This window comes from Sorex araneus, chromosome 4 (genome assembly GCF_027595985.1).
Source record: "Sorex araneus isolate mSorAra2 chromosome 4, mSorAra2.pri, whole genome shotgun sequence".
Lineage (NCBI taxonomy): Eukaryota > Metazoa > Chordata > Mammalia > Eulipotyphla > Soricidae > Sorex > Sorex araneus.
In genome coordinates this window covers 197,520,231-197,537,189 of record NC_073305.1, presented here as the reverse complement: position 1 = coordinate 197,537,189, position 16,959 = coordinate 197,520,231, and the positions used below count along the sequence as shown (strand labels likewise).

Genomic DNA, 16,959 nt, shown 5'->3' with positions numbered 1-16,959 from the left:
TTTTTAAGCTGCTCTGTTGGCTGAAAAAGTCTGTGCCAGGGACCCAAGTAAGCAAACATTCTTTGAGCAGATGAGTTGAACCCCGAGCCATAACACCTCCTTGAAAGGGGTCAGAATGAACAAAACTGATGAGGAAGTGGGGAGCAGGGTGTGACTCAGTAACCTGACACACACCCCACTGAGAAGGAAAACGGTCTCCATGTGCATGTGCGTGTGTGCTTTATATGTGCGTTATGTGTGCGTGTGTGCGTTACGTGCGTGTGTGTGTGTGTGTTATGTGTGTGTTTGTGTGTGTGTGCATGCATGCATGTGCTTTGGGCCACAGCTGGTGATGCTCTGGGCTTATTCCTGGCTCAGGCTCCTGGTCACTCCTGATGGGCTCAGAGAACCCTACGAGGCACCAGGATCAGCAGCAAGGCAGGCGCCCTACCCGCTATACAACTGCTCTGGCCCCAGACTATCTCTTTTGAAAGCCCCTCCTGAGCTAAGCCCACCCCGACCTGCTCCTTGGGTATATGTGTGGGTCCTGGACCTCGTCGCCGCCCATAACTGCCCCGGCCCGGACTCAGGAGCAGGGCCAAGGTCAAGTGGCACGGGAGAGCGAGGCCCTCCCACTCCCAGCCTTCCCCACCTCTGGAGCTCACTCACCCCCAGCGTCTGAGCACGACCCCACCGTGCTCCTGTCCGCTGCCACGGACACGGAGGCCCTGTGGACAGGGACCACCCACTTGCCGAGCGTATCCTGTGGGGTCGTGGAAGGCCCTTGACCAACTGTCACACGCTGTCCCTGCAACTAAACCTCATGCTGCTGCTTTTCTCCTTTTGCTTCCTTCTCTGATTTGTTTTGTCTTTAGGACACCGAGAGTCTGGCCACGCAAGGCGGGTGCCCTACACTGGCCACGCCCCTGACCCTCGAGTCACTTTGGGTCTCAAACAAGCTTTCCTGGCTACCCCAAGACCCCTCTGTGCCTGTCTGAGGCCCCACCTCTCCCCTCTCCCTGCCGCTGAGCACCCCCTGATTCTTATTCTCCTGCAATTGGGGGTGAAGAGCAGAAGGATGGGCCCGGCCCGGCCCCTGCGCAGAGGGCCTTCTGGGACTAGGGGGAATCCCCCGGGTGGGATCACAGGGCGCCTCAGCGAAGGGGACAGGAGGGAGATGTGTAGGGAGCCATCTTACAGAGTTTGGCTCTTATCGTCTAGTCAAGCGGAGGCTGCTTGGGATTCCTGTGATCTTATCATTTCACCATTTGTCTCACTAGCCAAAGGCCATGCCTGATCAACATTCTACTACTGTTCCTATGGGGGTCCAAGCATGCATACCACCCCCCTCCCACCAAGAGGTATAAGTATTGTAACTGCTGTAAATAAACTCTCTCTCTCCTCCTCCTTCTGGCTCTGCGTCTGTTCATTCGGTTACGTCCCGTCCTTAGCCCCACGAAGGGTCCTCCCTGCGGGACAGGATGATGCCCGCTGGGGGGACCCCACAGAGATGCATCCGGGCAGCGGGTGGGGGAGGGGCACCAGTGGCCCCAGAGAGGAAGAAGAGGAGGGCTTGAGCTCAGGCCAGGTTGACCCCCAGCACCTCAGCATTGCCTGAGCACTGCTGGGAGCACCAAGCTGGGAGTAGCCCCCAAGTGTTCTTTATCCGCCCCCGCCCCCGCCCCCGCCTTCCCAAAGGAGGCAGACAAGGAAACACTTTTCAGAAGGAATATCCCGGCTGCTGGCCTGCAGGACCTGAGGGGGACAGGGGGCCTCGAGCCAGCGTGTGTCTAGGGACAGACGCAGGAGACATGGACCGTGTCCTGGGGGGTCTGCGCCCACGGCCCCTGCTCTCCTCTCCGCCCGAGGGTGGGCCCGACTCTTCCTTCAGTCTACGGGGATTAGTGCTGGGGTCGCACAGCTGGACAGGAGCCCGAGGGCACAGGGAGGGGCCATGCTCTGAGAGCTGGTGTGTCCTTCCGTGTGACTGTCCCTGCCCGAGAGCGCTGGCGGAAGTGCAGGAGCGGAGGGAGGGGCCGGCTGCTCGGGAGAGCCCCAGCAGCAGCCACCGGCCCGTGAGAACCCACCGTGTGTGTCTGTGTGTGCATCGCACGTGTGTGTTGTGCACAGGCATGTAGGAATGTATGTACATGTGTTTGTGTGTGTTTAGGTGTCTGTGTGCACATACATGTGTCCATAATTGTGTGTATTTGTGTATTTCTGCTATGTGTCTGTGTGCATATATGTATATTGTATTGTATCATGTGTGTTTGTGTGCATTTGGTCACACATGTATTTGTGGATTGTGTGTATGGCATGTGTGTTTAGATATATGCGCGCATGTTTGTGTGTAGGGCTGGAGCGATAGCACAGCGGGTAGGGTGTTTGCCTTACATGTGGCCGACCCGGGTTCAATTCCTCCGTCCCTCTCAGAGAGCCCGGCAAGCTACCGAGAGTATCCTGTCCACACGGCAGAGCCTGGCAAGCTCCCCGTGGCATATTCAATATGCCAAAAACAGTAACAAGTCTCACAATGGAGACGTTACTGGTGCCCGCTCGAGCAAATCGATGAGCAACGGGATGACAGTGACAGTGACAGTTTGTGTGTATTGTATTTATGCACTTGAGTGTGTGTATAGTGTGCATGTGTGTTGTGTGTGTGCGCACGTGTGTAGGTGCACATGCCTGTTGGGGAACACTGACAGATGACCCCTCCTTTGCCTCTCCCCTTCTCTCCAGCTCGGGCCCGGCCCGGGGTGGGGGCAGCTCTGGTGGGAAGTCCCTGCAGCTCCCCCTTCCTTTCCCCACTGCACCCCCCTTCCTGGGAGCCCAGGCCGGCCCGTTCCTCACAGGCTGCTGTGTCCCATCCCTCTGACGGCCCCAGCTGCTCGCTCCAAACCCCACCTCTGGGCCTAAAAATAGCTCCACACTCTCCCTCCCGAGCTCCCGCTGGCTCTAATATTCTCACAGCCAGACTGCGCGCCTGGTGGCAGCAGACCACGGGCCAGTAATCAGGTTAACTCGGCAGCCCCGGGGGACCCTGGGGGAGGGCACTGGAAATGCCGTCACCGCGCAGATGGCCTGTGAATAGGGGCTTGCATGGGGTATCTGGGCGTGGGTGGTGTGTGTGTCTGTGTGTGCTTCCTGGGGTCATATGATATGGGTGGTGTGCGTGTCTGTTTTGTGGGTGAGGGATGTGGGATGTATCTGTGGAGTTTTCTGGTCTGGTGCATGTTGTCTGGGTGTATGTAGTAGGTATGTGCCTGTGCGACATGTGTGGCATTGATGTGCCTTCTGTACTCTGTGGCATAGTTCATGTATAGTACTGCACTGTGTGGTATGTGTTGCATGCATGTAACACTAACAAGTGGTATGTGGCCTATGTGTGTTGTATGATGTGGCATGAGTGTCTGGCATGTGGTGTGTGGTGTGTGTGAGAGCATGGTATGTGCCGTGTGTATGTTGCATGCACACAGCATGAGTGTAGAGTGTATTGTGTGTTACATTGTGTAGCATCCATGTACAATGTATGTGTGGGCTGTATTGTTTGTGTCAGAAGGTTGCACGGTGTGTGCATGTGTGTAGTATGGATTGTGGCAGGTGTTACATGCATGTGGCATGAATGTATGACATGGGTGGAGGAGGTGTGTTACGCTGTGTACTGGGGATGCGGGCCCTGCAGCTCTGAGAGGGGCAGTGGGTGCCAGTTGGCCCTGGCTGGGCCCTGAGCCCCACTGCCCCCTCACAGGGCTCCCAGAATGGTCCCAGGTGACATCCTGAGGCTTCCTGGGTGACCTGTGACTCGGGGAAGACAGATGGCCGAGCAGTCAGCTGGTGCCCACTGGGTTCCCACCGACAGCTGTGCCAGGCCCAGGGCTGCTGTGGGGATAATTCCTACACTGGGGCCGGCCCGGGGGACCCAGTGCCGAGTCCTGGCACACGGGCAGAGCCACCGCCAGCGCTGCGGGCCCAGACCGGGGCTCCCCAGGGGCACCCTGACCCCCACCAGCACCCGGGTAAGCGTCAGAAATGCCCGAGTGCAGCTCAGCCAATGGCAGAAGGTGCTGGAAAGACAATGGCCGAGGAAGCGTCGTGTGGCACAGAAGGCTCTGGGAGAAGGAGGCTGTGGAGACGGAGCCCAGATTGGCGTGTCAGGGCCACCTGCTGCCGCATGTGCAAGCTGACTCTGCACGTCCAATGCTATGGAATGTTCCGGAAGGAATACTCCGACATGCTGGAGGAATCTGGAAGGACGATCTGAAAGAGAGGGCTGTGTGGGGCCAATGAGGAGTCGCCTCAGTGGACCCCGCCTGGGGACCATTTATTTCCTGCGTGGGGGTGCAGTCGCCTGCCATAGGTGGGGACTCTGCCTGCTCCCAACTAGTCTAAAGCACTAAAGCACGGTGCAGACCAGGCCCTCGAGGCTTCCTCAAGGGGCGTCTCGGTCCTCCTGGATCTGGGGGGCGGGTTCTGGTCTGAGGGGGGCGCTGAGGTGACCCGCCTGGGTCCTGAGTTGGAGTGACTCTGGAGCAGGGAGGTGTCCCTAGAGGGGTCACCCTGTGTCCCTTGCATAGCACAGTGACTGGTGTGGCACCCAGACGGGCTGGTCTAGGACTGAGGTCTCCCGCTCACCCTCACTGCGGTCCCATCCCCAAAGCAGCCTGCTGGGGGCACTGAGCTCCTCACCCCAGCCCCTCCCACTCCCTCAGCGGGGCACGCTGGAAGTTCTGGAAGGACAAGGGTCATCTGGTCATCAGTCCTTCCATGCGGGAGCCAGCATCTCTGCTGGGAACTGCTGCAGGACCCTGGGAGGCGCCTCAAGGAAGAGGGGGACCTGGGGTGGGACCCTCCTAAAGGACTCTCCGTGTGGGAGCCTGGGTGGGGTTGCTCCTTGCGGCATCTCCCACCCTTGCGAGGAGACCCGGGCTGAGGGGGCGTGGGGCTCAGGACACGGGTCATACGTGGGGCACTGCGGGGGCTGTGGGGGGTGAGTCTGGTGTAAGTGCATTTGTGTGTACAGAAGCCTGGTATATGTGAGTTTGTCGTGTGAGAGTGTGTGTATGTCTGTTAGGCTTGTGTGTGAGAGTCTGGGGTGTGTGTCTGGTGCGTGAGTTTGGTGTGTGTGAGAGTTTGGTGTGTATATGGTGTGTGAGTCTGGGGTGTGTCTCAGGTGTGTGTGTGTGTATGGTGCATGAGACTGGTGTGTATGCATGTGTTCGGTGTGTGAGTTTGGGGCGTGATTCTGGGGTATATGTCTAGTGTGTGTGTATGAGTGTGTGTGTGTTCGGTGTGTATGTCTGGGGTATATGAGTGTGAGTCTGGCATGTGTGTGAGTATGGTGAGTGAGACTGGTGTGTGTGCGTGTGTTCGGTGTGTGTCTGGGGTGAGTCTGGTGTGTGTTATCTGTGGTGTGTGTATATGTTTGGCATGTGAGTCTGGCGTGTGTGTGAGTATGGTGCGTGAGACTGGTGTGTGTGCGTGTGTTTGGTGTGTGAGCCTGGGGCGTGAGTCTGGAGTATATGCCTGGTGTGTGTGTGTGTGCATGGTGGCTGTGTGTCTGTGTGTGCGCGTGCGTGCAGAGCATTCAAATGCCTGGAATTTGTTCCCTGCAGACACTGCTTGCAGTGAAACTGGGTCACATCTGCCTCGCCGCCTCGGCTGTCACCTCCGTGGCACCTTCCTCTGTGCGAGCCTGTCCCAGGCAGACCTGTGACCCCCATGTGGAAATGCAGGTCTCCAAGGAGAGCCGCTGGCACCCCCTGGATGAGGGGCCGGGCCAGAGGCCAGCGCTGCCAGTGCCGCTGCCTGGAGGCTCCCGGGACCCAGCACGTCCCAGGGTGGGCTGGAGGGATAAAGTACTGGCGTCCAGGAAAGGGACATGTGTCCCAGGCCACTGAGGGCTGAAGCGGCAGCGACCTCAGCTGTCACAGCCCTCTTCAGATGCCCTCCCCTTATTCCCATCCACTCACCCTTCACCCCTTTCTCTCCTTACCTAAACTTGGGCATGACATTTTTTTTCGTGAGATAACATATGTGCAGACAAAGTTTAGAAACCGTCACTGGGCCGGAGAGGAAGTGCAAAGGCTCACGTGCTGGCCAGCATGCGCCTGTGCTTTCTGCCCCCTGCAGGGGGTGGGCACCGCAGGGCAGGAGCAGAGCCAGGTGTGACCCTCTGGGCACAGAAGGGAAGGGAGGGAGGGAGGGAGGGAGGGAGGAAGGAAGGAAGGAAGGAAGGAAGGAAGGAAGGAAGGAAGGAAGGAAGGAAGGAAGGAAGGAAGGAAGGAAGGAAGGAAGGAAGGAAGGGAGGGAGGGAGGGAGGGAGGGAGGGAGGGGGGGAGCGCGGGGTGAGTGGGTGCCCGGGCAGTCTCCAACAGTCTAATTCTGTTGTTCTGACAAGTATGCTCTCTCTCCTCCACTGATGAGGACCCCGGGGTCCTTCCATTCTGTCCCTGGCTTCCCCCCTCCTTAGAGCCACCGCGCCTTTAGCATCCGCCCGGCAGGTGGGCGGAATCTGACGTCACATCTGCCGACATTCCATTGCCGAGAGTAGGTCACGTGGCCTTACGGCACGCAAGGCATGCTGGGAGATGTAGTCCGGCCACTGCCCAGGTTCCAGCAGCCCCTCCTCTCTGGGCGTCTCTGCCCCGTGGATCTACTGGGGAGGGCAAGGCCCGAGAGGACAGTCTCTTTGTTCCTGCCCCTGCCTTTCCTGGCGAGCACAGTCCTCTGGCTGTCTGCTTTGCTTTCTTGAGTGACTTCTCACACCTTCGTTCCATTCATTTGTAAATTCATTCACTGAGTCAAGCATTCAGGAGTTGGAGTGGGCGACACAGCTGGGGGGGGACTCAGGCTAGGGTCCCCAAAGCAAGCGTTCTGAGGAGCCAAGCTGTTGGTAGCCGGGACTGGAGGCTCCGGGGTGTCCCGACAGATGGTCAGGAGTCTGGGTCCTGAGTTCTGAGCCGCCCCTGGTGAGTCTCAGCCTAACTGTACAGGCCTGTGGTGCTGATTGCCATCAGGCTACCCTCAGCAATGCCCAGGGGCCGGGTGCATGCAGGACGTGTGCTCCAGCCCTGGCACTCTCTCCTGACCTGGCCCCTTTGAGCCCAGAAAGTCTCATGTCAGTGGTGAGGACTGGACCCAGAGGCCAGCGGGAGGCCTTGGTAGGGGGCTCCCTGGGAAAGCTCAGAGCAGGCAGCCCTCCACACCCACCTCTCCCCTCCTACTCCTGCAACCCAGGGCATGGGCCAAAAAGGATCCTAACAGGGGGCTGCTGGCCCAGAGCCAATCACCAGGTGAAGGATTTACTAGTATGGGAGAGGCAGGGAGGAGTGGGGCAGAGCACAGAGGTGGGCTGTGTCAGCTGCAGGTGCAGGAGAGGGGCAGGGAGGGTGGGGAGAGGTATGGTGAGAAGGGTTGGGGAGTGGAGAGGGAGTGCAGAGGGAAAGGTAGGGAGGGATGGGTAGTGCAGGAGAAGGGGAAGCCGAGGAGGGCAGGGGTGGGCAGAAGAACACAGTGGAGGGGCAGAGAGGGGAAGGAAGAGACAGGAAGGACAGGGGAGGGGAAGGATGGAAGAGAAGGGGAGGGGAGCACAGGGGAAGGGGAGGGAGGGTAGGAGTGGGGAGCAAGTGGAAGGACTGGGAGAGGAGGAGAGAGTAGGGGAGGGGAGGGGAAGGGAGGGGCGGGGGAACACAGAGGCCACCACTGGGCTCCTCATTTTTTATTAAAGATCCCTTCAAGGTCAGTCCTGCCAGCCAGCCACAAGGGAGTCCTCCATTTCCCAGGCTCTGCAGGGGGGGGCGGGGAGTGGGAGTGGCTTCTGGTCCCAGGAAGGCCTGTGGGTCCTCTCCCAGCCCCTGGATCTCTGCTCCTCAGCTCTGTCCTGGGAGGCGCCAGCAGGCACAGGAGACAGTCCCTCCCCTCACACGCCAGCCCCCTGGTGCTCAGCCAGCCTAAGGCTTCAGCAGATGAAATATTCATGTAGAGCCAGAAGGAAGGAGCCTCCGCTAGAGCTGCCCCTGGGGGTGCGGGGCTGCAGCTGTGGCCCACCCCTCTCTCCCGCCCCAACCTTTGTTCTGCTGACCAGTGTGGGCTTTCAGTACCAGGATCTCAATACACACACACACACGCACAAGTACACACACGTACACACACATACACACACTCATACACACTCACTGCAAAGACACACATAGGTGAAGAAACGTGTGTGTGTGTGTGTGTGTGTGTGTGTGTGTGTGTAGGGCGGGGTGGGGCACACAGGCAGACACAGACTCCAGACGGGGACACAGGAACAGACGCACAATCACACACAGATGGGAGCATCAGCGCTGACATTCACAGCCGCACTGGCTCCAGGCAAGCCTCTTCCCATCAGGGAGTCGCCTTCTGATGTTTTTGAAATTAAAAAAAAAAAGGGAGGCTTAGAGTTATAGTAGGGCTCTTGCCTTGCATGCGACTGAACTGGATTTGATCCCCAGCACCCTATATGGTCGCCCAAGTCTGCCTGGAGTTATCACTGAGTGCAGAGCCAGGACTAAACCCTGAGCATTTCTGGGTGTGGCCCCAAGACTAACAAGAAGAAGAAGAAGAAGAAGAATTTTTGTTTGGGGCCACACCCAGTGGTGCTGAGGGATCATGGCATTTGGAGGTTTCTAGGTGCAGCGGTTCAACCCTGAGTCGGCCGCAGGCAAGGCGTGCACCTTCCCTGCTGTCCCATCACTTACAATCTCCTTGCGAAAATGCACCCTGGCCTGGAAAGACAGTACAGAAGATAGGGCACTTGACTTGCACGTAGCCAGTTGGAGTTCAAGCCCCAGCTCGCCTGAGCTTTGCCGGGAGTGATCTCTGAATGCAGAGCCCGGAGTAATCCCTGAGCATAGATGAGTTTGCTTCCCCAGAACCCCCCAAAAAAGCCTAACCTGTAGATGGAAAGAAAGTACATTCATTTGCCTTGCATGTGGCTATATTGCTGGGGACCCAGGTTTAATCACTGTCACCATATTTTGGATTCCTGAGCACCCTCCGGGGTCATTCCTGAATACAGAATCAGGAATAATGCTCCAGCATTACTAAATGTGGCCCCAAAACTAAACAAAAAGAGGTCATTTGAGCTCAGGGTTCTATGCATATAGTCCCCTGAGCACTGCCAGAGGTAATTCTTGAGCTCAGATCCAGGAGTTCCTCTGGGTATGACCCCAAAACGAACCCCAAACCCACCTGCACTGCGGGCTTCAGGGACTGGAGAGATAGTACTGGGGGTAGGGCGCCTGCCTTCCACGGAGCAGATGGAAGATGCCAGACCCCACGTGATCTCTCGAGCAGCGCCAGGAATGACCCCTGAGTGCAGAGGCAGGAGTAAACCCTGAGCACCGTGGGGTGTGTCTCAAAGCCCTAAAGAAAGAAAAATCTGAAGTGACTTTGAACTCAGAATTTCAAACACTCAGTCTCAGAGGGTCCCCAACCGCATTCTCAAGCCCTGTCTGGGTTAGACATCCTCCACCAAGCCCTCGCGTGAAAGTGGGGCCTGGGGGACCCTCTTCTCCGCGGGCCGTGTGGAGTGTCCCCTCGTGAGGACTCGAATACCAAATCCTCTCCCCGCTCCGCGTCAAGAACCTCCCCGCGGCTGCAGCCCACTTGACCTCGCGGTCCCCGGGGCCGGCGGCGGGTGGCCCTCCCGGCCAGAGGGGGCGCTGTGGGCTCCGGGCCGCTCTGGCCGGCGGGCGGGCCGAGGGCCGCCTCGATGGTGGAGCGCTGTCCAGCATTTCAGCAAGCGGCGGCGGCGGCGCCCGCGGGGAGAGGGACGCGCGGGCCCGCGGGGGCCGCCGAGCTGCGGGGCCGAGGCGAGCTCAGGAGCCCACCCCGGAGAGGGCCCGGAGCAGCGGGGCCCCGGGGCCTGGCTCGGGTGCCCGGCGGAGCGCGGCGGTCAGCGCGGAGGTGAGAGCGCGGCCGGGGCGGGGGCATCTCCCCGGGGGCCGGGGCCGGCTTGGCCCCTCGGGCCTCGGCCGCGGGGCGGGCGCCCGGGGTCCCCGGCACCCGGAGCAGAGGTTCGGGCTGGGGGGCCGCGAAAGTGTCTGGGACGGGTTCGAGACCCCGGGGAGAAAGAGAGGGAGCGGAGAAAGGCTTTGCGTTTTGCTGAGAACGATGGGGAAAGTGAAAAGCCAGCGGGGAGGATGTCCTGGACGTGGAATGATCTTGGCCCAGCCCCTGAGCACGCAGGGAGGCCCCCACCGCAGGCCGAGGGGAGAAGCCCCTGCGCCCCCCCGGGAGGTCCCTGGGAGGGAAGGAGAGAGCACCCCCCCCGCCCCCGCATGCCAAGCTGTTGGGTCCAGCATGGGGTGGCAGCTCAGGGAACAGCCTGGCCCCTTTCCCAGCTGCCCAAACGCCCTGGGCAAGCCGGAGCTGCCGCTGAGAACTGGGTCTCACCCAGGACGGCATTTCCTCTCCAACTGGGAAGAGGATGGAGGACGCGGGAGAGGAAATAACCAGGAGGGCTGTAAGGCTGGGTCTAGGGTAGGGTGGGGTGGGGGCGGGGGCTCTCTGAGGCTTCTGGGGATGCTTAGGGAGAGTTTATGGAGCTCAGCGTGCGGGAAGCCCAGAGCACATTCCTGGCAGAGAGGAGAGGCGGGAGATGGTGCAGGCTGCGCTGTGAACCCTGCCTGGACCCCAGGGGAACCACCCGGTTCCTGCATCCTAGAGAAGCAGGTGGGAAGGCGCAAGACAAGGTCCAACCTGGCACTTGCATGCCTGTGCTTCTGGCAATCACTTCTCACTCCCCCCAAGACTTCATCCAACACCCCCTCACCCCACCCCACCCCCCGCCCCTGCTTCCGGCATCCAGGGGCCTGGCCGGCCTTTTGTTCTCCATCAAGAGAAAAGGCAGGTGCAGGGATGGAGAGGAACAGAATGGGGGCTGGAGAGTTTCTCTGTCCAGGGCTGGGGGCGGGGCCCAGGGGCCTCTCTTATGGGCCAGATCTAGTTTGTGCCTGATCCTTCCCCAGAGAAAAACAACTGACATGGCGAGGAAATTGCTCCCACACACCACCTTAACCTTCTTCCCATCCCACACTCCCATGAGGGCTGGAGGAGGCGTTCTTGAAGGGTGAATCAAGAGTTGATGGGGTTCTCAGAGGTAGCAGAGAGGGAAAGGGTGGCCTCCTTCCTCCTGAGACATGTGTCCAGATCTAAACCAGATGACTTGGCCAGGCCATTCAACCTTGGATCTGTCTGCAGAACGAGTAAAGTAATAACATTCTATTCCACTTCACAGCAATAACTCTCGCAGCAGACAGGAAATTACTTATAGGCTCCAAACCACTAGGGAAGGGCAAGTCAATCCTCTGTGGGGGGGTGGCTGGAAGAGAGGCAGGGAAGTTGGGGCTGGGCCGATAGGACAGTGAGGAGGGCCCTTGCCTTGCACACAGCTGACCAGGGTTCAATCCCCGGCATCCCATAGGATCCCTTAAGGACCATCAGGAGTAATTCCTGAGTCCAGAGCCAGAAGTAACCCCTGAACATTGTCAGGTGTGGCCCAAAAACCAAAGGGAAAAAAAGAAAGAGGCAGAGAAGTTTCCAGGTCTGTTGAGGCACTTGGTTCCCTTCCCAGAGGAAGTGAACAGTGGCCGAGGGCCTGGTCCCAGCTCTGTGCTAGGCGCACGGCTACAGTTGATTCTGCCCAGTGCCCCCCAACTTCACCCTGCGCCCAGCCATCCTTGTCCTGATTTCCTGGCTGAGAAAGGTGACTCAGACACTTTCCCAAGGTCATGCTGTCACCCAGTCTGTCTGCCCCCCACCCCCTCCCCCATCTTGCTCCTCGATAGCCAGCGTGGGCGGGCTCCAGGCCCTGGGTCCAGGAAACCGGCTCTCCAGGCAGAGGACTTGAGGCTCACGGGGAAGGGGTGCCTGCATGAAGAGCTGGCTCCCCAAGGTCACCAGGATATTCCGAGGTGCAATGTGCTCCCCACAGCCGCTGCAGCGTCCCCTGCCACGTCCCTCCTGATGGGGATTCTGGCTCTGGCACCTCCATCTGCTCCCTGCTGCACCCACTTCTCACCTCTCCTGCCTGCCTGCCAGCCTCTTGCTGACCTCAGCGAGCCTGGCCTCCTGGTTTTCTGGGAGCGGGTGGCCCTTGTCATCGTCTCTCACCCGATGGGGCTGTGGTCACCAGTGGCTGGGGGAGCCAGACTCCCCAACTGAATTCTTTCCTCCTCTGCCCTCATCCCTGCAGCCAGGAAGGGGCCCCACAGACACTAGAGGAAGTCCCCCCTCTCTGCCTTAATTCCCACCCGCACCCTAAGCCCCTGCCTGGTCACTGCCCTGGACATTTGCCCCTTCTCCCCTGACTTGTGGCGGAGGCCCCGCTGGCTATTCCTGGCACAGCCATGGCCTGGAGGGGTGCGATTTCCCAAGGTCACAACCAGGTCTACTGCTGCTCATGTGACTCCCACAGAGCCTCTCTGTCACCCATTCTCCAGTGGGACGGTCATTCAGGACATCAGGGGCCAGCGGGGGGGGGGGGGGCGCGAGGAATCTGAGGGTCTAAGAATGGCCTTTGTAGAAAGAACCTCTCCAACCTCAACTCCTTGTGTGACCTTGAAAGGTCCCTGGTCTCTGCCTCAGGGCCCCCAACTATAAAATGACGACGGTGACTCCATGCCCCCAAAGGCCCCGCTGAGCCCTGATTTCCAGCTCTCTCTGCTCTGTAATTTGCATCGAGAAGCCGGGGTGGCAGAAACAAAGTTTTGAGGTGCAATTTTTGAGCTGGAGATGAGTTTTCAAATTTGTCCCTTCTACCTACGAACTTGGGGTCTTCTTCACTAGCAGGGTGACTACAGCGCCTCGAGGCCTGCTGGCTCCTCTGGAGAGGCCCTGCCTCGTGGGCTGAGCCAGGACAGACATCCAGGCCTGGGCCTGAGGATGCTGGCAGGGACACGAAAGGTGGCCTCCCTGCAGCTCCTGGGGACCTGGGACTCACGTGTGCAGGCCGGGAAGCCGCGGGGGTGCAGTGGGGGGAAGGTGCACGGTGGAGCTTATTCATGGGGTTGCGGTGGGGGGAGGGTGCATGGTGGAGCTTATTCATGGAGCCACCATGGGGCGCGGGAGGGATTTTGCAGCTGATGTTCTGGAGGGAGGATGTGGGGTGTAGCTGAGGGGCGGGGACTTGTCTGGGCAGGGCAGAGAGGGGGCAGCCAAGAAACGGAGGGTCGGGTCAGAGGGTCAGTGTCATGGCCCGAGGGGAATTGTGGGCTCAGAGGAAGGAGCAGAGAACGGGTGAGAGGGAGGAGCCGAGGGAAGGAGCTCAGGGCTGACCATCCCTGGCCTCCGTGGGACTTTATATCTACTGCCCCTCCCACTCCTGCCCCTTCCTCACTTCTGGGTCTTGAGATCCATCCTCGGAGGCCAAACCTGGCTGGTCCGTGGCACCCAGGATGGAGTGTTTTGTGGCCAGGCAAGTGAGCCACCGTAAACTGCTCACGGACCTGGGAGAAAGGTCACTCTGGCCCTGGGGTGCTGACTGCACCATGGCCCCCCATGCCCCCAGCTCTCCTCCCCTCTTACCACCACCCCTTGTCCCCTCCCCAGTTGACCGTCTGCCATGCGGCCTCCCCGGCACCCAGCCTGGCCAGCCTGGCCTCAGCCTCCTGCCACCCCCACCCTGGCCGCCTGCCTGCTGTAGCAGCTGGGGCCGGCCTCAGTGCCCTGCTAGGTCCTGAAGACCGGAAGGAGACCTGGACCCTGGGGTGGGGAGGGGACAGGGCCTGCTGAATTCAAGCTTTGAATGTGACTGGGACCCCTCCCAGGACTGCACCTGGGACCCGCAGGGTAGAAACGGAGCAAGTCTGTGCCGCTGTGCCCTCTCCAGCTCTGCCGGCCCCCGGAGAAATACCCGAACTAAGAGCAGAAACAGGTTGGGGAGAGGTTGGGGGGCCTCCAGGAGCCTCAGGTGTGATCCCCAACTCTGCGCAGTCCCCTGAGCACTGCCAGGGGCACCTCTGCCCTGGCCCTGAGCTGATGTGGCCCCCAAGCAAAAACCAAACCAAAAAATTGCCTGTAATTTCCCACTATCAAGGGATAGCCATGGTATGTACGTGTGTGAGCGTGTCTTTGTGTCTGTGAGTGTCTGTGTGAGTTTGTGTCTGTGTGTGTTAATTTGTGTCTACCTGTGTGAATTTGTGTCTATGTGTGTGTTCTCTGTGTGTTTGTGTGTGACTGTGTGCATGAGTTTGTGTATGTATGTGAGTTTGTGTCTGTGTGTGTCTGTGTGAATGTGTAAGTTTATGTATGTGTGTGTGTCTGCGTATGAGTGTGTATGTGAGGTTGTGTCTGTGTATGAGTGTGTGTGTGACTGTGTGCATGAGTTTGTGTCTGTGTGTGAGTGTGTGAATGTGTGTCTTATGTGAGTTTGTGTCTGTCTGTGTATGAATGTGTGTGAGTTTGTGTATGTGTGTGTCTATGTGTGAGTGTGTGTTTTTGTATGTGTGTGAGTGTGTCTGTGTGTGAGTGTGAGTTTGCGTATGTATGTATGTATGCATGTGTTTGTGTGAGTGTGTCTGTGTTTGAATTGTGTTTGTGTGTGTCTGTGTGTGAGTGTCTGTGAGTGTGAGTATGTGTGTGTGTTTCCTTCTAGGAATTCATTCCCAGAGTGCTGGGGGGCACTCCTGGGAAAGGATTGGGCATGGGGGAACCTCTTTCCAGGGGGTCATGCAGCTGTGGGGAGAGCAGGGCACTTTGGGGTCCCTTGGAAAGGAGAGGACAGCTTTGGGGTCTGTGGCCAGGTCAGCAGGGACAACGGGCTCCTCTGCCCTTACCCCTGTGTCAGGAGCATGTGAGGTGCTGCCTGCTGGGCTGGGGAGCGGCCAGCAAACGGCTGCCCATCTGCTGGGCTTGGGCCTCCTTGGACCAGGCCCATCTCCCCCCGAAGCCCCCCTCCCTCTCAAACCAGGCGCAGTTTGCCCGCATGCCGGTGGTGTGAGAAGTAGGCCAGGCACCCAGCAAGCGTGGGGGCACATTCGCCCTCTGCTAAGCATCACGGGGCTCCAGGGCCCTGCTGGGCTGGTCAGACCGTGGCCTGGCCAGGAGGAGCCCCAGGCTGGCGGAGAAAGGGGGTGCAAGGGGACTGGCAGCTGCCAGGCTCCGAGGTTCTGTGTAGAGCCCAGGTGTCCAGAGTGTGGAGCTGCCAGGGATGCCATGGGAGAGGGGATTTAGGCTGGGGTCGTGAGGGGCAAGCAAGGGACTGTCCCCGAGAACAGCGGGGACAAGCGAACACAGGTGTGAGGTGTGGGAGCGGACAGCTGCAGACTGAGCTGACAGGCGGGCAGGAGGGGCGGCCGGGGACACGGGTCTCGGAAAGCCACACTCGGGGCAGGGACTGTGCCGACGCTCGGGAGCGAGCTGACGGGACTGTGCTGGTGCCAGGGTGGAGAGTGAGGAGTCAGGGCCACAGAGGGACTGAGCTTTGACGGGGTGCAGGGCTCCGGGGCAGGAGCCAGGCAGGAGAGAGGTGGGCAGCCTCGCCCGGACCCCAGCCTCCTCTGCTGGCTGAAACGTCAGGGACTGAGCTGCGGGACCTTCCCAGGGAGCGGCACCCCTCTCCCAACAGTGCCACTGGGGACTCCTGCTCCCAGTCTGGCCTCGGGGACCCCCCCACTTCATGATCCTGGAGCCCATCCTTTATTCTCCCTGAAGACCTGTCTTCCCTGCCTCAGATTCTCTCAGCCACGTCCTCCGGCTCCTCAAATGTCAGACAGAGATCAGAGCCAGCTGTGCAATTCCTTCATTCATGCACTCATTTATTCGCTCTCTCAGCCACTCATTCATCCATTCATTCACTCCCTCACATATTTATTCACTGATTCATTTTTTCACTCACTCACTTGGTCATTCTCTCATTAATTTGTTATTCATTCATTCACTCACTCAATCACTCATTTATTTATTCAATCACTCATTGACTCACCCATTCCCTCATTCATTTACTCACTCACTCACTCATGGAGTCCTTGTGGCCCTGTGCCCTGTTCCAAGTGAGGCCCCGTATGAGGCTTGTGGGGAGTAAGGTTCAGAGGCTGATGTTTGGGGAGAAGTGCTGGCTCTAAAGGAGCGTCTCAAGGGCTGCCAGGCCTGGGGGCGGGGGGCTGCTCCACAGGCTGGTCTTGTAGAGTCCTAGGGCACAGAGGGAAGGAAGTTAGTCGCTGGCAGAAGGGCAGGAGCTGCCCTGTGTCGGGGGGAGCACCTGACTTGGGGTTCCGGCAGTGAACCTGGGGAGTCAGTGACGCTGGGGTCAAGGGCGGGCTGGAAGGAGGCCTCGGAGTGTGGCCATGCCAGTGGGGGCATCAGCCTTTCTCAGCAGATGGTGAGAAACCCAGGCTGCTTGCGGGGGGGACATGCAAGTGCGTGGCACGGCGGTGCAGTGTGGCCAGGCAGAGCCAACAGTGGGGTCTGTGGCAGGTGCTCTGTGGGGGGCCGCACCTCCTGCAGCTCAGCTCCTCCCCACTGGGGACCCTCAGAGTCACTGCAGCTGGCATCTCCAGGGGCAGAGAACCCACCTGGGTATTTCTCGAACAGTCTGTGGCACGCCTGAAAGGACGGATCCTGACTGCGAGTTGAGGGGCTGTGTTTGGGGAAGCCGCCAGCTGGTGCTCCAGGCCTCGCCTTGCTTCAGGTGATCAGGGCCGACTCCTGGCTCTGTGCTCAGGGATCACTCCTGCTGGGCTTGGGGGGACTCTCCGGTGCCAGGGATGGAGCCTGGGTCTGCTGTGTGCAAGGCCGGCACTCTAACCCCCGTGTGCTCTCGCCTCCGCCCGGAAACCCATCCTCCTCACTCCCTGTTCTCCAGCCTGGACTTGTAGCGTGTGACGGGTGCAGCCTGTCTGACGTCTGCCCTCGGTGCTCTGCTCCCCACCAGGGGTCCCCTATGAGTTGCCATGAATGCCCCCACCTCTGACAATGCTCACACTCTGGGCACTGTCTAAGGGCTTTAGGTGG

At 59.3% G+C, this 16,959-nt stretch overlaps 1 protein-coding gene across 2 annotated transcripts in view; it reads left to right on the top strand.

Annotated features, from left to right (window-relative positions):
- Window positions 1-9,733: 9,733 nt before the first annotated feature.
- The window catches only part of SRRM3 (serine/arginine repetitive matrix 3), a 52,650-nt gene continuing 45,424 nt past the window's right edge, over window positions 9,734-16,959 (top strand). For both annotated transcript variants that reach the window (XM_055134469.1, XM_055134470.1), the window contains exon 1: window positions 9,734-9,912. The gene's annotated coding sequence lies outside the window, so the exon portion shown is untranslated. The remainder of the gene's footprint in view (window positions 9,913-16,959) is intronic.